Raw genomic sequence first — 24,698 nt, 5'->3', positions numbered from 1 at the left:
ACAGATTAAATTCCTACAGGCATTAATTAAAACAAGTCTGATGAGGAGAGAAATTAAGGCCCAAACACTGAGCAGAAATAACTGTTATTTTTCTTCTTCAGAGAATGTTTAGCTCTAAACAACTGCTGTGGGGGGGGGAAAAAAGCTTGTGGATGTAAGGTGTGAGATGCAGATGGGAAATGTGGAAACACATCACAAAGCTAGCTGAAGTAAAAATAATATTGGGATGAATCTGGTGGTGGTGAAGTAGTAATGAAGAAAGATGAGAAGCTGACCACTGTGGGGAGCACACAGAAATGTGAATATAGAAAATGCAGTGGCCAGGGTATAAGATTCCCAAGACAAAACAGAGTTCAGTAAAGCATCTCCTGGTATTCAGCTCCTCTGTGGAAAGAGGTAGAGGAAGGGCACAAGCAGAGTGTGATTGGAACTGAAACAGAAGAACAGGAACCTGCTGAGATTGGTCATGCATCTCTGTGTGTACAGAGCTCAAGAGAAAGGAGAAAAATCTCTTGCTTATGAATTCTCACCTGCTTATGAAATTGGCTGCAGGGAGTCAGTGGGTGCTTTGTGTGCAGCTGGCCAAGCAGTGATGCATGGAGCACATGTCCCATGGACCTGAAGGCATCTCCAGACAGTGCTACTCCATGACTACACAGCCAGAGAGACCTGAGAGGAGGAATAACGTCGCGATTAAGGCATGGCCTGAGGGACTGGCACATCCTGAGCAGAATCCCAGTTCTACCACAGATGCCAGGAAGAAGGGAGCAGTTTGGGTAAGTCATTTACCCTAGCTTCCTTTCCTAATGAAATAAAATGCCCTTCTACCCTTCGTCCTAATTATTTTCTTTTGTACCAAATATTACTTGATTCTTAGTTGGTACGTGCATGGTGCCAGGAGGTCTCTGGACTCTACGTTGAAGCAAACAGAGCTTACTACACCTGCAAGATTTGTGGCTGCCAAATTTATTGTTCCAGCTGCTGCAGTGGCACAGGAGGGGAGTGATTTTGTCTCTGCTTCACTATAACATTCATGTGGGTGAGTGCTTTTCCAACAGAAAACCCAGCTTGTGTGGAAGTGTGTTGATTCACATTTAGCTGCAACCCTGTTTCCTCTGGAAGACACATCAAGCTGAAGCCAGACCAATTCCACCCACCACAACGCAGCACAGCTGACGTCTTACAGCAGTCCCTTGAGGACACATCTCCAGAAAAAGAATCACACAGCTGCTCATCTCAGCTCCCAAAGTCACCACTTCTCTCCCTTTTTTCAGTTTTGCTTTGCTTTATGTACATATTTTTCCCCCAATAGGTTGACAGAACAGCGAATGCTTCGTGGCAGGGAGGGATGGTACAGCAAAAGACTCACAAAATACTCGAGTGTCTCAGAGAAACACCCGCGCTTTGCAGCTACAGCGCTGAACCCGTGATCGCATTATAATGCAGCTGCAATGTGCTACAGATTAAACACCAACTTCGAAGTTCACATGAGTGAAATGTCAGCTCAGGGGTTGATTTCATTCACCTGACATTCCTGTTAATAACAATGCCTAATTAGAAAGGCTTTTAAGCATCCGTTACATTAATTTAACGTGAAAATCTCATGGAGCTTTATTGGAATTTTTTTCCCCTGTAAAATTAACCCTGCAGGCTTGTTACACATGTTTTCATTAGGGACTGTGAGCAGTGGGGATATTTGATGAATTAGAATCAGCCCCTAGTCTTTGAGTTTAACTTTGCATTCCAAGTTCTTTTATGCTGATAAAGCCCTGATTTGATATTTTTTTCCCTTGTATTAGTTTTAATATGTGCTACAGACTCCTCACACTGTGGTTGAAGGCTAAAGCCCAAATTCACTGCTGCCAATTTCCATGCAATGCAGAACAAAAGCCTGTAGTTCACAGCCTTTCATACCAGCTGGTGCTAAATTCTGGTCTGCAGACCTGCTCTGCTCCATGGAACGCTTGCCGCTCACATGGCTTTTCTTCCACACTTCCAGCTGCCAAGCCTTCTTTAAGGGAGCTGAAAAGCCATGATAGGGTTGCCCCGGTATTATTTTCCTTTCTAAGTCTGATAGATACCATCTTAGCCAGGACTGAGGCTTCCAGTGCTAAGGGCACAAAGTGCTCCAGCAGGAGCTAAAATATCAACCTCCTTTGCAGGGAGGGGAAGAACAGAGGCTATTAGAGATCATACACTCCACGGCTCAGCAGAGAAAGGGACTAGCAGTCCTAATGGCCTCCACATTACACAGACCACTAATGCTCTTGCCACAGTCTCCAACTGACTGCAATTACACATGGCTTGGCCAAATGCCCACAGGAGAAGTCTGATGCAAGTCCCCTTTGAAAGCTCTTCTATACCTTGAGAGCCTGGACCTTTGAAGAACATCCTAGGCTATTTCTAGCATTAGGATTCATTAAACTGTGTTATTATGTTAAAGTTTGGGCCTCTACTGAACCTCCCAGCTTGCTAGAACACGGAATATGCTAGAATGATTTTAATGATGGATCCACTCAGGGATTTGAGGGAGAAAAGTTGGAGGAACAGGAACAAATACTTGACTGACATAAATCTATGGAATTGTTTGACATCCAGTAGAAATCTGACATGAAGCCAACTCCCCTGTCACACAGACTGTGTTACCGAAATTGAACCTAAATGGCAAAAGAATCACACTGTCACAGTAATGGAGGAGAACATACACATCTCCTTGTTCCCTACAAGACCACCACAGGACGGTTTCCCTCGTTATATTTTATACTGCTGTAGCTTCTCCAGCTTTACAATTCCCAGCTGATTTCACCTCTCCCCATAGTAAACTATCCAATTGCCTAATGCAACAGATGTAAGAATATTTTCCTGATAACTCCAGAGATTTCTCCACTTATTAAGACTTTCCCTTGAGTCACTGAACATTAATATTACCCATCTGTGGTATTTATTCTATTTGAACATGCAGACACTTATCATGTCCCTCCCAGTTGTCACTTTGCCAAGCTGCACATAATAATTTTTTTTAATCTTTCCTTGTTAATCAGACCCTTTAAACTTCCACTACCCCAAACAATTTTGTTGCTCTTTCTTGAACTTCCTAAGTTTGTCAATACCCATCTCATAATGAGGTGTGCAGAACTGAATGCAATATTACAGCTGTCTCACGGAGAAAGGGAGTACGACCACAACCTCTATGCATATAGTGCCAGCAGTCTTTCTCTGCAGCCATAGCACATCTAATCTTTTCTCCTCTACAATCTCCAGATCCCTTCTGATCATCTTCTGGCTCAGAAGTCCTCCAAGGCTCTGTTGAAGATGACGGAGATCTTTTCTGCCAGCTCAGTGCCCTGCTACCTCCCTCCTACCACTCATCATACAGATCAAATTATTAACTTAGAACCCAATTGGCAGAAAAGGGGATAGACAAGGATAGGAAATGAAAGGCACGCAGAGATTTTGTATGCAAGTTTAGCTCCTCTGTAAGCTATTACATTGGCATTGCCTAAGAAACTAGTTCAGTTTGCTCCCTGCTGAGAATTTGTTTCTGGAAACCTGTCCTGCCTAATTTCCTATAGTTTTCAAAGCTATATCCGTTGAAAAACAGGCTCCTTAACTCCCCTCTCTCTCAAACTACCCTCTACTAAATAGCTTTTCCTTGATCCTTCCCAGCTGCTCAGTAACTGTTGCCCAGGGTAACCTCTTCCTTGCTGTCATGGGTCAAAATCCACCCACTGCTCTACACAGGAGCAGACTTGGGCCAAGAACCATCAGACCTGATGTGAAACCTCTTTTTGGATTGAGACAGTGAGTGAGATTTCAGCTGAATAAGATCTGGCTGTGAATTCCTATTGGGAGGCTGCTGGCAACTGCTGAGAAAATTTTGACACACAGACACCCCCTCTGCCTCCCCCCTAATCCGTCTGACAAAGGCAACCAAGACTGGAGCTCCCTCTTGCTAAGAGCAGACACAGGCTGCAAAAAGACTGGGAGTGGTCTGGAAATTCTGCTATTAGAATAGCTTTGGAGTCTAGAATCAGATAAAAAGCACTGAAACTCAGGCTGGCTGGGTTTCCCTGTCATTTACATCCTTGTGATGATGCTGTCTCTCATCTCTACTATGGATGCCCTATGTTGAGATTTCTCACAGGCTAAATCTCACCACCTGAGCTGACAACGCTTTATCTCAGCAGCTCAGCCAAGCAAGAGGACTCAGAACAGGTGACAAAGGCTGAGATGTGCCTGCTAATTGCATGCACGCTGCTTTTCCATAGGACAGCAGGACCTGAAAAGTGTCCAGACTAAAAAAAGCTTAAACCTAAAAAAACCCACACACCTGCCCCACAAATTACCTAACAAGTCTTGAGTTATTTGGAAGGGGAAAAGAAGCCTATTTCTGAGGATTTCCTCCAAATCAGGGAAGAAAAGGGGTGTAAGGGCATGTCACAAGCAAAGGATGCTGTGATGAGAGAGCAGAAATAATCCTGAGGCTGAGCTTCTCATATGGGACATAAACCTGAGTTCACCTCCTGCTACAACCCATTCCCTGTCTGTAGAATAGGGATGCTGATACTACCATAGGACAAATCCACCTAAGATGGAAGGAGATGGCTTAGCAGAACCTCCTGATCACTAACACCAGGAGGTGGGAGGACATCCCTCCCACCGGGACTCCCAAAGCTTGCATGGCCAAGCAAGGCTGGCTTTGAGGGAGAAAAAAAGGCAATTCACTGCCTGCTTGTCAAGGGGCTGGAGGCCCACAAGGGTGAAGGATTAGTGCTGTGGAAAGCTCAATGATCTGAGAGCAGTGAGGGGCTGCATAAGGCTTTCTGCTTTTGCTGCACTGGAGAACAGGGTAATGATAGTGCAGCTCCCTCATGTTTGTCAGCTAGCACAGCAGCAGCCCTGGCCGGGGTTTTCTTAGGCCTGTCTTCTCCCAGCAGGCTGTGAAGGGATTTACATACTAACGTGCCTTTTTTAACTTTGCTTCATTGACTCCTGACAAGATACAATATTTTTGATTAAACAGCTTCCTAGGAAGGAGCTGCTGCCTTAAACCGCTGGCACTCTCTCTGACCCCATGCGATCTCGTTAGCGGTCCCCTCAGACACCATCTGATGGCATCTTAAATTCCTCTTTTCCTTCTTCCTCTAAATGAGCTCTTCAGGGCAGGGCAGGGCCCTCCTTATTGCCACACGGTGTCCAGCTCTGTGGGACCTAACCCTGACCAGCACATTCTGTCACTGCGTGGCATCAGCCCTTCTGCCTCTCCAGCCCCATTAGTCCTGAAACCAGCTTTCCCTCCAACTGCTTCCTTTGCTCAGTCCTTCTTCTCCTTTCTTCCCCTATCAATCTTTGATCTGCCTTTTCAGTTTCTTTTTATCTCACACCATCTGTCTCTTTCCCTTCTGCCTTCTTTTTTTGCCTTCCTCTACTGACCAGCCCAACAGAGACAGATAAATCTCTCAAGCCAAGGAGACCACGTCCTCCATATATATTTGTGTGACAGTCAGATGCTACAGTGACAAAGATCAAAATCACCAGCTAGCTCGACAGAGAGATTCAATAAAAGCAGAGAGTTATATTGATAGGAACAAGGCAAATGGATAGTTTTGATTTTAGTAGATTATTGACTGCTCAAGAGGCAAAAAAAGGCTTTCCAACAGCATGGCTTAGAGAGCAACTCTTCCTGATGCAACACGGCCAAACAAGAGGAGTGAAATATGAGACAGAGAGCACTCTGTGGCATGTCTGACAGTCCCATCATCTGCGTGAGGAATGGTCCTGCCTGCCAGATGAACCACTCGTAATACATATGAAAACAGATGAGATCTGCTTTTAGCCAAGCCTGAAGCGAGCTGTGCTGTGCAGAGAATTGGGGTGCACTCCCACTTATCTCCCCTGTTACATTTGGGCATCAGACAAAGACTCCCCATCTCTCAGAAGAATTCTGTCAGCGTGGAGACAACTGGCCTAAGCCAGTACAGAACTGTGTAGGATGCAGGGTGGTGTTTCTCTTCAATCTGACTCTAAATTCAGTGCGTGTCAGATACTTCCATGGCACTCCTGAATCACCATGGTCTCTGAATGGCTGATATCCTGCAGTGAGCATACCCTCACTGCTCTTTTGCCTGTTTAATGTTGGGAACTGAAAAACTATGGGATGTGCACATGGCTCCCAGAGGAATCTGGGTCAGGGCAAGAAATCATCTTTGGTTATGGCTCTTTACTGTCCAAATCACTCAGTGCAGCTAACTCCGCGTTCCCCCATGATTACATTTTGCACACAGATTATTTGCTTACAGTCCTTCTGTAAGAGAGCAAGAAATTCAGACACGAAGCTCAGACAGCAAGAGTTTACCTGCAAACACATCCCCGGAGGAGGCTCAGTGCACACTGTGAAAGTTGGGGAGGTAAAGTCTGCATAAAATCAGGTGTGAGGCTATGGGGTAGCAACAAACCCCACAGTCCACATCAGACTTGGAGAATTAAGAGCCAGGAAGATCTCTCTCACCCTGATGTTCCCTCCAAAACATTCACGGGAAAATTGGTGCGTTTGTTCACCCCTTCCACATTAGCCACTGTCAATTGCAATAACATACTGCTAGCAGATCCAGTGTCCAGCAGGCTTTCAGACCCTCCAGCCTCTCCAGCTCTCTTCCAGCTTACCTACCCATCAGCCTGGCAGCCCAGCTGACCACAGACCCACACTGCTTGCTGTGGGACAGGACAGAAGGGAGCAGATGAAGGAAAGTAGTCGATTCACCCTCAGCTGACCCATAGGCCTGGGTTAGCTGGGACCTAATGGGACATGGGTGCTCCGTTTCCGTCTTACAGGGCTGCTGGCCAGCAGATACCGATGGACATTCGGCTGTGTCTCCTCTCACCAAGTGCTGCCACATGGGCTGTGCTCAGTCCTGGGAGACAACGTCACAGCAGGACAGTGAGTATGGTCACCAAACAAATGGACACCTTGAGCTTTTCCAGCCACCAAAACCAGATTAGCAACTCAGCACCACCCAAGTCCCTGGATGTCCCCCAAGCACCTGCGGGACCTGCAGAAAACAGCCAGGAAATTGCAGGAGAGGCTTCAAATTTGTATTGTGCCTCAGACCAGGTTTCATGACAGGGAATGTCCTGCAAACAGCAACCTGGCAGAAGGATGCATGCTGACCTCCAAATGCAGCAGCTCACCCAGCCCTGAAGAGGAGCAACCAGAACAGAAGAGCAAGGATCAAATCACTTCACCCTAAGACCAGCACGGAGCAGCAGCATTTAGCAAATATTAAATAAGCAAAAATGACAGGGGATTGCTAAAGCATCTCTCTGAGAGCCTGGAACACTGCAGACAGGGTCAGGAGTGATGTGGAGCCATCTAGCATGTTGAACACCATTAGTTGAAGCACCAGCAGACTGAAAAGCTGAGACAAAAGCATGAGTATGAGGTGTGAAGCGTATTTCAGCTCTCTCTGCTTAATTTTAGCCAATTAGCACTCATCCAAGGGAGGGTGGGTGGTGCGGCGGGGGACTGTTAAGCACTAAATAACAACAGTGTGAGCTCAAGTGCAAACAGGTATGAGCAGGAACTGAGCACACCACTTTCAGCAGCATCTATGTCAATACTCAGAAATGGAAAAACACCATGAAATTATTTCTTCTGCATTATGGGAAAGGAAGGAAATCTTACAGTACAAACACACTAATGGGCTACGCAGGGATCAGAAGAAGGATTCTTGAGGTATTAGAGCAGGCTGCATTAGGGAAAAAAAGAGCAAGAAAAGAAACAGGATTTTCAGGGAGATTTCATCCAAATCAATTAAGTGAGAAATGTAAAGGGGCAGCATTCCATGGGGATGGAGCTGGTAATTGGCCCACTCAAGTCAGGACAGAGAAAAGCACTCAAAATGCACGCTGGAAGGTAAGCACATGGCTGACATGTTTCCTTCAGTCAGAGGCCAGAAGAGACCACAGAGAGAAAAGTTTCTCCTATGCTAATCCTCTGCATAAATCTATGAAGCCTCTCTTATCTTCCTCCACATCCCTCCTTAAAAATCACTGCTACTGCAATGCCTGTAGAACACCCGACAGTGCCTAAGCAGCTAGTCCAGCAGGACCAGAGCTTATCACAGTAACCAGATATTGGGTATCACTGTTCCCATGTGCAGGTCCATGCATTCCTTGTGTGGACTTGCCCTAAGCTCTTTGGGATGGAAACTGTCTTTATGTTCAAAATGTGGTACCGGTGGAGGGTTCAAGTCCCCAGGGTGAGGCAAGGAAACACAGCACACAAGCTTTTGCAGACAAGCGAGGGACACTGCCAGAAACAGAACGCAGAATGCAAAATTGTGGCCAGGATGAAAGTAGGTCCAGAGGGAAACAGATAGCACACAAGGCCTCTGAAAGTAGAGACTGTCACTCAAATTCTGCGTGTTTGTCTTGCACCAAGATATTCCTGATTTCTTCCTGCAGGAAAAGCAAAGAAAACACTTGTCCCTGCTTTTGTATTTCAATGTTTTTAGAAAAATGAAAACTCAGACCAGGAGAGGAAAAAAGTATCTGAAATGGCCAAATCCATTTTTTAAAAAATGTATTATTAAAAAAAAAACAAACAAACTTGGGAGGAAGGTTCATTAAAAGCAGCTCCTGACTGCTCCCAACTAACCTCAGTGGACAAACTTTAGAATAAGATGGGACAGGGATGAGGAAGCTGCGCTTTGGCAGATCTCTTATCTGTCTCCACAGGTTCACAGGTAACACTGGCTCGGTTTACAGCTGAAGATCTGGACAAGAAGATAATCATGGGCCTGAGGGGAAAAAAATATCCTTCTTTCACACTTATTTTCAACATAAAAATGCTCTGAAAAGTGCAAAACAGGCTGGGAGTCAGCTCCCACTGTCCTCTATCCCATGCAGATGGGCAGAACCAGCATCTCTCACATGAATAAAATGGCAGCTCTGCAGGGATGCTGATTCTGCCAACGCATAACTTACTGCCTTTCTGCAGAATGGCGAGGTCTCTCCAGAGGTCTTGTCAGGATTAGGGTTGTATTTTGGCACCTCTGGCTCTGAAATCTCTCAGGACTGACTACTGAAGAAGGCAGTGTTTTCATACGTACTATTTCTGGTTGTGTTTTCTGTCATATTCACAAAATAGGTGATGGAAGGTTTGTAAATGATTAATAGGTGTTTTAATGAATGACTAATCAATCCTTACAGATTACTATAAAGCCCAAACAGTCAATAGGTTGCTTATAATATTCTGTAATACTTTCTCCTGACATGCTTATCACCTGCTAAATTATGCTACTCATGTCTATCATGCCTATTAATCATTTATTAATCTTTTATAAGCCACTTGCAAATGAAAGCATAATATAAACCATGAGATCCTTTTCCTTCTGCCATCCGTGAGCATCACACTTTCTGGGCTTTAGGGAAGTATCAGTCAAGAAGAGACATGATTTGAGCCGAAACCTAAGTCTTTGCAGCACTCCTGGGCTACGGGTAATTCGCTATCTTCTGCAGGATTTGAGAGAAGAGCGGGAATAGCGAGGCCAGCTGATAGTTGTGTGGTTCAGATGATGTCAAAGTGGTGTTCAGAAAAGATGAAATAGTCACGCACACAAAAGCTTCAGGAAGAAAATCCTTACAGAGAGAGAAGGAGGAATTAACTTCAAGGCTTAAAGCAAGGAAAGTAAAAAAATATCATATCTGTAAGGACAGAGGATTGAAGCAAATGGACCACAGGTAGGTGAAAATAACTGAAAATCATTCCAAGTAATCACAGTAAAATCAAAAGACTCTCTGACACAAAGCAAGTATGAGAAGAAGAATTGATAACACAACAGCCACGTATTTCTCCCCTCAGATAGGACCAATTTCTATAAAAATATATATATATTCGCAAGATCATACCACGCTAGTTGAAGCCATGAGAAGCTGCTTCTACTTCGTCACAAGATCCCGGAGCTGACAGCTAGAGGCTACCATTAAATTCTCTTTCCAATTACTTACAATTGCAATTACTTACAACAACCCACTTTTAACCACTTCCATTGTAAAGCCCTACACAACATGTTACAATAGGATTAATCTCAACCATCTTACCACCTACTCAGGACCATGCTGTGCAAATTCCTCTCCTGTCCCAGCCTGTGGAGGCAGTCCAGAGGACACAGATCCAGAGGCTGCAGGCTGAATCAGGCAATTTATCCAAATAGCCCAAGTGACCAGGCTTTAAGTAGTGCCTGGGCTGTAAAACTGCCCAGCCTGGCCTCTTTTTCCCTGTCTGCCTATAGACAGGAATGGCCTTTTGGCTGCTTCTTGTTGTGTCTTCATATAGCACCTAGCACTGCTCAACCCCACCAAGCTGGGACTATGCAGTGCAACTGGAAAGTCTGAAGAAGCCTCAGGAAAGACAGCAACACAGAAAAATCAGGAGAGGGGTTGGAGAAAGCATTGAACCTGGTTTCACATGGCTCCTTGTGTGCAGATTTTCCAGGTTCTATTAACGTGGCTTAGCTCCAAAGACTGCCTCCTCTTTAACAGAACAGTAATTTAGATCTTGCTCTTCTGCCTATTCTCACCAAAGGTAAGAATTTCACATCTCTGATCTCTTCAGCCCTCTTTCAAATTTGCTTGAACACCAAGTTCTAAAAATGTGTATACACGGGGTATGCCAAGCAGACACACGTGCACACAAAGTTGATTTAAAACCCTCCCTTCCTTTGGGCAAAACCTACAGCTTGACCCCAGCCTTGGGGAGCTGTCTTACACTTAGACCAATGCTCTCAAAACTGTGCAAGAAGCCACCAAATCCTCTTATTTCTTGCTGGGCAGCAGAGAAGGGTCATTAAGCAGGTGTTATCATGTGTCACTCCTTCTTGATCCAGGAGATTCTTGTGGTTTTAAATGCCCTAAATAACTTGCATTGATTTCATTCCCCTGTTTCATGCCCTGCTCCCTTCTATCCCCCGGGTTGGTTTTGGGTGCTCTGCTGTGTCACCTACTGGAGGCATATGCTTGCAGCAGCGAGTACTGCGAGGAGGAAAAGAAATCTGAGTCTAAATTAAAAAAAAAACAAAACTAAAATAAAATACAATCCCCTTGATCAGTATGCCTGTCATTTTAGTGGCATTAAATACATTAAAATGGGATCTGCACACCAACTTAATTAAATGAGCCAATTGAAAGTTGCTGCCAAGTATTAGTTTAAGGTAGAAAATACACTTATTTTGGAGCTTATGCAGATTGAATTTGTAGGGCCTTGTGGGAAATGCTAAGCATTTTTTTTTTTTGGAAGACTCACAGTTTGGAAATTTATTGCAGTGATCTGAATTTTGTTTCATTATGAGTGTCAAGCACAATCACAGTTAGAAGAAGTCTCTTGGCTGCTTCCCAGGTTACAATATCCCTTTTAAACTGATCTTTTCTTCAAAAGTACTGCTGAAACGTCTCCAGCTATCAGCGCCCAGGGGCAGATGATGCATATTTGCCCACCAAACAGGCATTTCAGGCTCTGAAAACAGAGCAATTATGGCATTAAATGTGAGATGATATTTCGTGTCCAGTATCATTGTTTGATCTTCACTCTTAGGTGACGTGCAGCCAGCTGCAATGTGATTACTGAAATGGAGAGCCTGGAACATATAGCAAAGCTCATAATTTATTCTGGGCCTTTCTTATCCATGTAACGTTGCAATCAAGAATTAGTTGAATAGCAGAACAATTGATTTGAAACTATTTCCGTAAATCAAACCACCAATTTCAGCTCGCTGTCGGTCTTACCCGGAGATGTGTCACCTCATTGTCAGCTGTCTGGAGGCACAGCAGGAACCGAAGCTGCCTCAGTTGGGTTTAAAAGTTGGGGAAAAAGATGATTTTAGAGGCAAAGCTGTGCAGAAAAGGTTTCAAGCAAGCCATTGGAAGAAATCCTTTTTCAGCTGGACTGACTTTTCCTCTAACAAAATTAAACCACTTTGTCTCTGCAAGACTTCAAGTACAAATGTTGTTCCAAAATGATGAGTGGAAATGTTTCACTTCACAAATATCAGATGCTTTGATTTTTTTTAATGTTTTATTTTCACCCTGCTCTGAAGAGAATAATTTGGAGTATTTAGCATGGATTCAAACATCTTACTGAAGTTCTCATCTGATGTAATTTTTCTCAGCTTTCTTCATTTTGATAAAATTTCAAAACTGGGAGGCTGGCAGGTCAAAATCAAGGAAAAAATCTATATGGTGCTTTTTTCCCTCATGTTCTTCATTATGCAGCAGCTTGCAGTTTTCACTTTAAGAAAGTTTTGAATGAAAACTCCATGTTAGCTACCTTGCCTGAGATGAGCAAGCACAGTGATCTGCACTTCAGACACCCAGAGAAATACCCACAGAAATTAGGCTCAGCTCCTCAGAGCAATGCCCAGCCCCAAAGGGAGCACAAAGTTGGGGGGTGGTTTCCGACGCTGATTTTGGCAGATCTGTGCAATCTGCAGTCTCCCAACAGCATGAAGAGAAGGGAGGCATCCCAGAGACAGCCTTCCCCAGAGGTCACAAGCACCTTGTCAAACAGAGAAAATTACAGCCGATGATTGTGAGGAATAACTCACACACTTTGGTCCTGCCCTCCCTACTCTTCTAGCATCCCTTCTCCAGCCTCTGCTGAGCTTTGTCTCATTCAAATCAGACACCCAGAGGTTAGAGAGTTCTGCTGCTCCTAATTAATCACCTCCTGAGCTGACTCATCTCTGCTGCCTTGGAGATCATTTAACGAGCAAGGCTCACTTTAGCCGATGCACAGCACAGCGCCAGTAGAGCAGTCATCCAAACACCAGGTAGCCAAACCAGGCAGTGTTTAGAGGATGGCTGGTCTGAGGATGTTGCAGTCCGCCAGCCTGGTTAGCACTGGTCACCCACTGGCAGAGATCAGCTGCTCGGATCACTGCTGGGGAGCTCAGGGGTCACCCCTGCTGCCGAGGGCCACGAGGGTGCTGCAGACTGAGGTTTCCACCAGGGTCCAGATTTGTTTCAACAGGACACTTGAAAGGTCAACATGAGTTCCAGACACCCTCAAGCCAGCCTCATGGCTGTGCAGATCATGGCACGGGCTGGGCTTTAGCTAACCTCACTCCATCTTCTTTCCATTAGGCAACTGTGCAAATTGTGGCAAAACCAGCTCAGAGACCTCTGCTGCCTTCAAGCAAACCTCTGCTCAGGCTGAGTTTGCTTCTCAGCTCATTCACAGGAGCCAGGCTCAGATTACCCCATATTCCCCCAACTGCCTGCTAAAAAAAAATCTACACAGCAATGAAAACTCACCTCAAAGGGATGACATGAAGGCCAGCAGTGCACCCAGCTGCCCTGTTCACGGGAACCAGGGGAAAGTAGATGTCAGCCAAGAAGGGCTGCTGTTGGGCTGGATGGGCATTGCTCACACAGAGCTGGCTCTGCCAGGGACAAGCCATCCACTGCAAAGGACACGCTGTCCAGCTGGCTTCCTGCTGCTCACCAAAGCTTACACAGCATGGTTGGCAAAATGGCTCTCTAGCTCTCGCTTTTTGTCTTAACAGTGCTCCGTCAGATGCACAGACACACCATCTATTCATGCCACAGGACACGGTTTATAAAGAAACATAAAGAATTTCCATCTGTGACACCTCCCTGTCCCCACCTCTTCAACCATCCATCTCTTCTCCCCAGCTGGATGGGAGTTATCAGGCTAAACACAGATTTCTACAGGGTAAATGTTTGCCCTTCTCGAGTCACCTTGGGAGTCACAAAAGCGTCTGTCATTGCTAGCGGAGATGGGAAAGCAATTGCTCTCTAAAGTGGGCACCTGCTGCTGGGCACATGAATCAGACCCTCACAGCACCCATTTTTCACTCCAGAGTACCCCAGGGAGTGTGAGCAGATGGACTGGAGGAAGATGCTGACACTGCAAGGGTCTGAGGTTTTGCTTGATGTATCCCACCCTCCACTGTCACCTACCCCCACTGCTACTGCCCTGTCACCACCTGCCTGTCAAAAAGTAACTGGACATGGTCTTGGAAGGCAAAATCCACTATGGGCTACCAAGGACCAGGGGAGCATCTCCAGCTCAGCACATCCTGCAAATCTCTGGAGCCTGGGAGAGCCTCCTGGGCAGACTGCTCCCTCCTGTGCTCTCCCCAGAGCAGCTGCTGCTGGCCACCAGCAGGAAGAGCTTACGGTGGGACTCAGTAGGTCCCTTCTCAGGCTCAGCCGTGCAGATCCTCTGGCTCACTCAGTGACCCATGCCTGCACCCTCACAATGACACCAATCTCTCTCCACTCTCCACACCCAATCCCTTTTCTTTTTTTTTACGTAAAGCAGAAGTTACCCAAGAGTCTTAGAACTGTTTTCTTGCACACGCATACGCTGTGTTCAAACACCATGAGGGCAGGGTTCAGGCACATCAGTGGTGTAAAACAAGCATTGTTCAGTGCAGCCTTCAAACCCTGTGCAGTTCTGGGAAGAGTTCAGGATGCCTCTATGAAAGACAGGGGCCAGGATCTGGCATCAGGACCAGTGCAGTGGCAATACAGAGAATCTCTTCTGGACAAAAACTCCTCACACCTTGGGATAAGGAAGGCACATGTAACCTGCTCAGTGCTGGCTTTAGAAAATGAGCAACTGGACAGTTGCACAAAGCCTCTAGACATGAGGATCCTCCCTGCCAAGGTTAGATAAAGTATTACAAGGGCTGATCCAGCTCCAGCCATGTCAAAGGAGTCCCATGTATCCTAGAAGTCTAACAAGCTTGCTCTTACATTACTAGGACAGCTAACAAGGAAATGATGGATAAGAGTAAAAAATAGAGAGTGAGGAAGGTTACGCACAAGAAACCCAAAGCAAGACACAGTAAAAACCCATATCTGTGTCCTTTCTTATAAGAGGCTTATAAGAAAGGGGTCTTGTAAGAAAGATGGGGACAGACTTTTTACTAGGGCCTTTAGCGACAGGACAAGGGGCAATGGTTTTAAACTGAAAGAGGGCAGATTTACATTAGATATATAGGAAGATATTTTTTACTGTGAGGATAGTGAGATGCTGGAACAGGTTGCCCAGAGAGGTTGTGGATGATCTATCCCTGGAGGTGTTCAAGGCCAGATTGGATGGGCTGTGAGCAACCTGGTCTAGTGGAAGGTGTCCCTAACCATGGCAGGGTGTTGGGACTAGATGACCTTTAAGGTCCCTTCCAACCCAAACCATTCTATGATTCTCCCTGTTCTTCACCTCTTTCAGATCTCTGCCAATCCTTTCTTCCCTTCTTTTCTCCTTCTTCCCTGACTAAGCCTCACAAGAGACATACCCTCCCAGTGCTGAGACGTAGGTTATCTTTACTCCATTGTCTGCTGACCCTTCACAGGAAAAGCCAACTTCAAGCCAGGTACAAAACCAGAAGCAGCTCCTTTGATCCTACCTCTGCTGTCTGGGATTAGTCCTCCAATCAGCTCAGCATATTTGTTTTAACTACTTACTGCTGATAAATGGTTTCTCTGCTTGCCACGGGTGAGTGAGCACAACTGCTCATTCCAGGCCCAAAGAAAACGTGCAGAGAAACCGTAAGATTGTGTACTGACCTTTCAGACAATATGCATGCTAGTAAATACCAGCCAGCCTCTCGAATATTAAACAAGCCACAGACAGCCCTGCATTTCCTATTACCCCAAAGTCCTTCAGATCGCATCTTGAGTCCACCCTTGCATCTACAACGACCTGCCATTTCTTATACTTCTCTTCTGCATTGGACTTAGGGGGTCATCCAGCCCTGACGCAATGGCTTTCTGAACTGAATCCTGTCACAACTGCCACCAGCTCCACCACAGTGGTGAAAAGTGCAGAACAGCCACCAGCAGCATAAAACCCTGGGAGACCCCATCCATATTGCCCAATGTTGCCCAAGACCTGCCATAAGGCCCAGGTCTCTACCCTCTTTCCTGGAAAACACTTCAATGGCTGCCCAAAATTTTCAGTATATTTTCCCATCATTACCTCAGAGAATTAGGTTAATATGGACCAACACAGACATCCAGAGCATGAGCGGGGAACTTTGCAGAATACGTTTTCCCAACCCTTGTACTTTGAGAGCTTTAGACAATCCTCCATGTGTGAATCATTGTAACAGGATGTGTCTTCACTACAGAGTCACAGTCCACCCCAGCACACATGTTATGCCATGTGTCCTGTTATACCCATGGCATGCTATACACCACGTGTCATTTCCATCCATGCCTGCTCCCTCTGCAGTGCGCTTATTGTAGCCAAGAAATGGCTTGACATCCACAAATGAAAGAAGATCACTCAGAGTACAGTTGGCACCAAATTTTGTTGCAGCTTTTAAAAATTCTAGTTAAGTCTTTTTTCCTAGTTGTGCACTCTGATTTCTACTCTTTGTGCAACCGGGTAGGCTGGAAGGACCAAAGCTGAGTATTAGCCTTGGGGAGCTGGCTCCCCCATTTGACCTCTTTGTGGTTTCCTAGACACCTGTTGCTGTTCCCTCTAATTTGTCGTAGATGATGTCTTATTGATGCATGTCAGCATCTCCTCCTTGCTGGCGTTGGTGGATGCTACGCCATCTCATCAGTATGCCAGGCACCCCTTAGCCCATGAGCGATCTCACACGCAGTCTCCATCTCACGGTTGGTCCTGACCTTCTCCATGTGGGACTGAATAACAATTACACAGGCTCTCCTGAGAGCAAGCTAATTTCTACAAAGGATGGATATGAACTCGGAGAGAGCCCTGCGCTGTCTCCCTCTCTCCGCTCTGTCCGTCAGTGCGTGGGTCCCATGCCGTTCACAGCAAGGAATGTGCATGCAGTGGCAGGGTCAGTTCTGACTTGTGATACAACCTGCAGAAAAAGCCCTGGATCTGGGACAGGCAACATGCTCCTGGGGAAAACAAAAGCAAACAGCAGATCCCAGCGGCCAGTACAGCTCTCAGCCAGAGATCTCCACTTGCCAATTAGATTTCCTTCACCAATTTGCACAGGGAAAGGCAGAGAGGAAATGCCAGATGCTGCTGGGCACGCAGAACAGATTCGATGTGTGTGTTTAAAGCACTAATAACTCCCTTCCTGCTGAAAGAGGGAAAAGACTTTTTCTTAATCCCTCCTTGCATCAGTAATCAGAGAGAGGAGCAGATGGTGCCAGAAATACAGTAATATGCCCATTAAAATAACCTCAGTAGTTGATGACTTAGCACCAGACCCCATGCAGCAAACACCTTTACGAGAGCCCTGCTCCAGCAGAAAACAGTGGTTAATGAATGAAGCTGAGGAAGTAAGAACACACTAGGAACAACCCAGCTACAACAGTAAGGCCAGAGCTCCTGCCCATAAACTCTTTGCTGGCAGATGCACTCAGCAAGATTTGCCCTCCAGGCACACCTGCACAAGGTGCATGTCCCATTCTCCCCCTCGCTGACACTGGTCTGTGCCCAGATGGACTCTGTCTCCCAGCTGAGCAGTAAGCATCTCCAGCACTGCTGCTGGGCTTTCCAGAATCCATTTGTCCCTCAAGAGGAATAAGCAGATGGACAAGAGACTTTCCAATGATGGATTTCTCTTCTACAATTCCCAGTGCATACATAAGCAACACTCTTTCAAACAGGTACGAGTCATACCATTAATTTCTCAGTGGATTTGCAAGTTTTTGTCCTACTGCATCTGTCCAGAAATGATATTCTTCTACATGGGCCATCTGAACAGTTTCCCGCAAGCTTACTATGGCATTCATAAAAACAGAAGTGTCAGCAGTCACCATATTGCTGACCTTGCAACCCTGCATGGCCAACCCATCTGTTCCTGGACACAAAGTAATGATGTTTAAATTACACTACCTATCTTGACTGTGAAGGACATAGGAACCAGCAACTACTAGGGGTGAAAACACTTCTACTATTCAAGGTCTTCATTTACAGTGGGAGTGCTGCCATCTGCTAAACTGGTATTTGAAAAGCAGCATCCTACAGTCCAGGTAACAGCCTGCATTCTTCTTTCTCTTTCTCTGACCTCAATAAATCTTCCCAGCAAAATTTCCATTCAAATAGATGTGCTCCCACAAACATTTATGCCAAGTCACACTTACGCCAAGCAGTGTTTCTCAACAGAAAAGCACTGCATTCAAAATATTGCATCAGATCCAGCTCTGTGCCTCTAGAAGGGTGAACATTCCTTTATCATTAATTAACTCTTTATATGACATGACATTTATTTCATTACCTCACTGAATGTCACTGTCCAATTAGCTCATCCCCAAGGAATGGGACCTAATTAACCAAGACAAGTAAACTGAACTTTAGCAACCTTCCTCTCCTGTAAATAAGTTGCTAGTATGTAATTACTCAGCAATAACTACCTCATTAAAGTTTGAATAAAGATTCCTTCTCCCTTCCTTGGCTTTATTTTTAAAGAAATTTCTAACTCATCTATTTCCATTTTGCTTGTCACAATGTCTCAGAAATCTGTCAAAGCATGTTGCCTTCCAGCATCAACCATGTGGATGTGGCCATACATAACAATACTTCTCCCTCCATGGCTGACAGACACCAATTTGCTCATGGGGCAATGGAAGCTTTCCAGTGGTTGAAGAAAAGGAGTGCCAGCCCAAATCTGTATCTATAACATCTGCAGGATAGACTCACAACTGCCTCACCTCCTGCGTCAGCTGCAAGAGGTAGTAACTGCACAGAAAGCAGGAAGGTTTTTTTCAGTTCATTTCATGCCCCCTGAGGGTCTGATTTGGTTGAGTATGTTAGAAATTTGAAAATAACCCTCCTTTCTTTCATTATATTTTTCCCCAATTGCATGTTTTAGCTTTTCCTGTAGCAAAGGACCCCCTTTGCCCCTACTGAACCACAGCAGGTGAAGAGCAGCGCTGAATCTCTACCAGCTGAGACATCCCTTGTCTGAAGTGCACTGCTCTGGGTTGTAACTCTAGACCACACTGGCACAACCACCCATGCAGCTACAAAGGACAGAGGGAAATTAATAACTCTCCCCAAGCTGATGCAATGTGCAGCCCTTCACTTGCAAACAGGTTATTTTCTTTGATATTTGTTTCCACAGGTAGCATGCTAGGGGCTATATTTTACACGGTACTTGGTTTGAAACACAGAGATGAAGCACTGTGAGATGAAAGGGAAGCATTAATCTCGCACGTTGACTCAGCATCACAATAAATTTCATTCCTTGATTGCTTTTGCTCTTGGCTGGAGGTCAGCATTTTCAGGGAGGAATTCTCAAAAAACCCCAGACATTGTACTGGTACAGGAGCACAAACATACCCCTGCCCAAGCCTGCATCCTGACTGGTAGTAGAAGGGTTTTCCCATGCCGGTGAGAGGCACTTGGGAGACATCCCACAGGTTCTGGAGCAAGCCTTCCACAAGCCCAGGCTGCAAATCCCAGATTTCTCATTATTACGTTTGGCTTTAGAGGGAGCTATTCTTTTAAGCAGCTTTTCCATGAGCTGTCTGAAACTGGCTGCTGCAATAGGCAGAGGCTCACACATGGCATTGCTGAGCAGGCACAACTCAGGCCCAGGCTCGGCAGGTCCCTCCTGGCTCTGAGCGATCTCTGAACACCACAGCTTCCCCTCTTAGTGCAATGCAAGGCAGCCTGGAGCCATCACTGACACAGAGCAGTCTCATAAACATCCCAGCCTTCCTCACCCATGTCACACTGAGCTCCTGGTTAATGGGATTCAGCATAGTTCTTCAAAGACCATTTAATATTTGCCTTACAAACCACCTCTCTATATGTATAGACCTTAAGGAGACCAAAGACACAAGATCATTCTTAGGAGGCATCAAGCAGCAACAAGAGGAAGATCTGCTTAAACCCCCTCTCAGGTCATCTTACACCTCAGGGATATGCTGCTGACACGCAGGAAGCCCAGAGGAGCCACTGGGAGTGAGCACTGCAGGCAGCAGGGTCAGTCCCCCCTTGACACAGCCTGCGATAGAGACCACTGGTTGCCTGGAGCAGGAAAGTGTAATCTCAGAGCAGGACCCACAGAAGACAGAAAGCATTTAGATACTGCTGCTATCTAGCAATGACTAATGACTGACCAGCACCGGATGCGAACTTGGGCAGGGGTGCAAAGGGAGGAGGTTCCAGTTCCTCTCTCAGTACTATTTATTTATTATTATTTTATTATATATTTTCTCCTGGTGGGAAGCAGAGTCATCCATGGTGATGTAAAGCACGTGCATGACGGCTGCTAGCATCACTGGGATGGCAGGGTCAGGGTGATCAGATCTCTACATATGTTATTTCCTTGTTCTTCAGCTTAATGGGGCGTTACACTTTATTATTGTATTTTTTTTTTAATTTTATAAGACATGTTTCATTAAATCTGAATTATGGCAATTCAGGGAAAGAAATTAGCCCATTAAAATTACAATGAAAACATCTTATAAAAAAGGCTGTCAACTGCCATTTCTGCTCTGCTGGGTGAGGAAGTAAGGAGAGAGAAATGTGTTGTCTCTGAGCAGGGCCCGCACCTGGGAAAGCAGGACTTGTCTGGTAGGTGCTCTGGAACTGTCAGGGGAAGCTAAAGGGCTCCCTGGGGCTGACTGATTATTTTTCCATCAAAAGGCCTATTTCAGGTCTTTCAAAAAAGCTAAAAGAAGAGTGTTGTCCTACATCCACATTTGGTCTCACTTCCTTCTGACCAGCCGGACAGCAGAAACGAGTGGGCAATTTCCGTTCGGATTTCCCTCCTGCAAAGCCCCAGCGAGGCTTGAAGCAATGGCGATGTGCGCTGGAACTACAGCACCCTGGGGCTTTCTGGAAGGGAGAAAATTTTGTGCTGGAGAACAAGCACCGGCCCTGGCAGACAGGGAACTTGAAGCATGAAGTATCCCCAAAGCCTCATTTAGGAAGGTTTTGCACTTTTCCTTGAAACAGATTGCTTTTCCTGTTGTCAGAGACAGCTTGTACCACCGGGCCCAGGCTCAGGTGCTCCCATACATGGCTTTGCTCCTTCTGGGGCAATCACATTGTCAGAGGAGGAAAGAGATTTTGTTAGAAATAAAAATGAAAAGAAAAATAAAACCCCTTAAGCTCACTCATTTGTGGTTATATGGGGTGGAAACCTCAGATATATTCTCCACTCCAGTTGCACTGTGATTCTTGCTGCTGTCCTAAATTCCCTGCACCCTCTGAGCAAAACAGTGCTGCACCTCTCTCTGTTTTTCAACAATGTAGCAAAGGTGTTAGCTGGAGAAAAAAACAGTTTGTCTGCAAGGGAATAAAGGTCAGTTCTGCTGAAATGAAATATATTTTGAAACTGCATGTCAATTAGACACATACAAAAGAAACTAATAAAATTAATCCACTAAACTGGAAAACTGTGATAAAGCAGCCCTGTAAGATGCATAGAAAAGAAGGTGGAGAGAGGATGGTAAACAGAAAGAGAAGTGAGGAATGGAATAAAAGAAAGTACAGAAGAAGAAATAATGAGTAAAAGAGGAGATGGAGATGAATGTGATATTCATTCCTGAAAAGGTAAAAGCAAATGAAATGAGATCAGGATGAAAGGCAGAACCCAAATAATCCAAAATACACAATTCTGCTGTGTCGAACATAAGAAGTGAGAAGGTCTCTTCTTCGCAGACAAGATAATTGTCTGAAACTCCCAGAGAGCAGATCTGTGTTCGTAAAAAAGCACAGTGCCAGGAGCAAGAGGAGGAGAGGATGCCTGGGTAGGGAGAGGACAGCCTGACCTCCTACATCCTGGGTACATCTGCACCTGCCTGGGCAAAGAGCAGCAGCCGTCAGGTGAGATCCACCTGCTGAGGCAGGGCTCTGTCTTCTAGCAGTGCAGCCTTGTCTGACAGGCTGCCTAGGGTGGAAATGGGCAGACCAGTAATTCAGGTGCTCTTTTTCAGCGCGCTGTCATACAGACACCGGTAACAACCTCCAGTCTCATGGATGGTCTCCGTACAACCCACAGATCCATGCACTGGACCCATATGACCTGTTCAACAGAGATCACTGCAGTGGCTGATGTTCAGCCATCCCACAAGGGGCTGCTGAGGACACCAGAAAATCTAGCTCTGATTGAAATGTTTATGTGGGAAGCTGAAAATCTGGCTCTGGTGCCTCTGAAGCCTGGCAAACACTTGTTTGAAAGTCTGCCCTCTCTGTCACCTTGTCTTCCAGTTCTTTGATTTTTTTAAAGTGAAGATGACACACTTAAGACTCTAAGAGCACTTAGTCCTTGAAAGTTGGTTTCACAGTGGTAACTGCCTTTGTCCATTTGATCACCGATATGCAATAAAATTGAGCAGCAGTTTACGTGCATTGGGGAAATATGCTTGTAAAAGTCTTGTTACAATTTATTGGATGCTTTTTCCTTCCTTTTGTAGTTGAGGAAAACTGGAAATTGTTCTGTTTAATGTATACACAGTGGACATGGGGTATGACAAAAGAGTCCGGCCACATCTGGAAGTGCCTTGCACACCACTCATGCAAGCAGATCTTCTACCAGCTGATAGGGCACAAACTGAAGGAAACAGCACGGTCTGATTGCCAATCAGGAGAAACTGGCCTTGCTCCACTGAAGCATTGATTTAGACCTGAGGGCAACTTGGATGGATCTTAGCTCAATATGGTCATGGATCCAGCACGGATATTAATGCAGTGCAGAGAGAACGTGAGGGAATGACTGAAGAATGTAGGACAAGGCTTCAGGTGTCACAGAAAAGCTGCTCTTACATGATGACAACAGCCCTCAGTCTACATCATACTTGAGTGAAACCATGGAGCTGGCTCCAAGCAGGAGTTGACCTAAGATGGACCTAAGACAGCAACTTAAGTCGATCCTTAGATCAACTTTAATTTCTTCTGTTTTATCTTTCCCCAAAACTGACTGGCCCTGAAAAAACTCTCCAACATTTCCTTTAGAGAAGTCTAGTCCAGGATTTGAAGAGGCAAACAGTTCACCCATGTTTTCTCCACCCTTTAAAAGCTTTCTCCAGCCCAGATCCTACCCTTGATTTGACAATGCTTCTGGACACAGGCAAACATGCCGGCTGGAGGTACGGTTTGCCAGTGAATGGATACCCCACCTTGTCTTTCCACTTTTATTTTACTGTTGCAGTTGTTACTGTGCTGCAGGGCATTTCCTAGGTTTAATGAACATCAGGCGAGCCTTCCGCCTGACGGTTCATTAGTGCCTTCCAACAGAGAAAGAACCACACTGAAGTCATTATTAATTTGTTACACGCACCACTGAAGGATTTCCATATGGAGAGGTAGTCAGTTGAGGTGACCCTGAAAACATGGAGTCTTAGATCAAACGCCAAACAGAAGACCTATGAAAGAGCATCAGGGAATCTGGTACCATTAGCCTGGTCTCTGATCCAGCTTCAAGGATGGAGTGGAGGCCACATAGCCGATGCTGTCCTGAGATTTCAGGACCCTCACAGAGGCCGTTGCGTGATTGCATTTCTCAAAGGGTTCTTACCTCTGGCACAGCCAAGGCTTTTCCAGCTGTGGTCAGCAAAGAGCTTCCTGGGTATGTCAGCCCAGATGCGAGAACTGAGGGGATAAGGTATTCTCTCAGTGAGATCCTAAATGTGGATTTCCAGTGGAAGAACAAAGAGAGTATAATACTTCGCTGCAAGAGGCAAACATCTCTCTGAGTGGCTCATTAGGAGAAAAGAAGGTCGATTAAAGCTGGAATCAAAGAACTGCAATACTAATGTTATAAATATATGTGCAAAGTGGTCCTCTAGCCTCACTCTCACACTCTCACTCACTGGGTTTCTGTTCTCCCTTGCCTCTTTTAAAAGCAGAGACAGAAACAGGCTGATTAATAAGGCTACAGAAAAACAGACAGCCATCTCCAGAGAAAGAAAAACATTTTGTTTAAACTCATTTCCATATTTTTCTTCCCTCCCCCAATGAATTTCGACACTGACCTTTCCCCCCTTTCCTGTTTATGGTTTTAAATAGAAAGTTTTTGCTTTCAAAACAACTTCTTTCCTTTTCCCCCTTTCCTTTTTATAAATCTCAAAACAAGGGAGCAAGCAAGTTCTCAGATCCTCCAGTGAGGGAAATATTCAATTTGAATTTTCTCATCAAAACCTGGTAGGTGTTTATCTGATTTTTGTCACCCTTGCTGCTTAGGCCAAAGCATGTCTGAGGAGGCATATTCATGATGTTTATCAATGTATGTTTATTGCTATGGCTTCCTCACCCTTATTACTTTGCTTTTCTTTCTGGAAGAACTTTATTCATTTTTACCCATCATTGCAAGCATTGTATCAACCCCAGGTTCAAATCAGAGCAGTGCAGGTGTGTAATATGAACTGGCTACAAGGGAGTTGAAAAGGGAGCTCTTGGGTACCAAACACCTGAGGGCCTTGTACCTCACTGACAGCATCCTAGTTTGGCACAGTGAAGGAGTGGTGCCAGCAAAACGAGCCTGGTGCTTCCAGTCAGGCCCAAAGCAGGAGAAGAGGATGTGCCAGGCAGTGCTTTAAAATCAACACAGAGCCATGTACGCTGTGGGGCAAAGGAAAAACAGAGGGGAATTAGTTTATATTTTTTTCCTGGAGAGGCATACTGGAAATCTATAAATGCCATTGCTTTGCTCTGCATCTGTATCTCACAGACAGAAACACACATACTCTGATTGGAAATTGGTGCGGCACTTACTATTTCTCATCTGCAA

At 45.4% G+C, this 24,698-nt stretch overlaps 1 protein-coding gene and 1 long non-coding RNA gene across 8 annotated transcripts in view; both read right to left on the bottom strand.

Moving 5' to 3' along the window:
• LOC308054870 (uncharacterized protein) overlaps window positions 1-24,698 on the bottom strand; it is a 294,524-nt gene that overhangs the window by 164,493 nt on the left and 105,333 nt on the right. The gene's annotated exons all lie outside the window — the stretch shown is intronic.
• LOC308054948 overlaps window positions 1,781-24,698 on the bottom strand; it is a 31,305-nt gene continuing 8,387 nt past the window's right edge. The window contains exon 2 of the long non-coding RNA XR_013924318.1: window positions 1,781-24,529. This is a non-coding gene — a long non-coding RNA (uncharacterized lncRNA). The remainder of the gene's footprint in view (window positions 24,530-24,698) is intronic.

The sequence above is a fragment of the Falco punctatus genome (genome assembly GCF_963210335.1).
Source record: "Falco punctatus genome assembly, chromosome: 1".
Classification (NCBI taxonomy): Eukaryota; Metazoa; Chordata; class Aves; order Falconiformes; family Falconidae; genus Falco; species Falco punctatus.
Note: the sequence above shows the minus strand (reverse complement) of the source record. Positions and strands in the feature narration are given on the sequence as shown.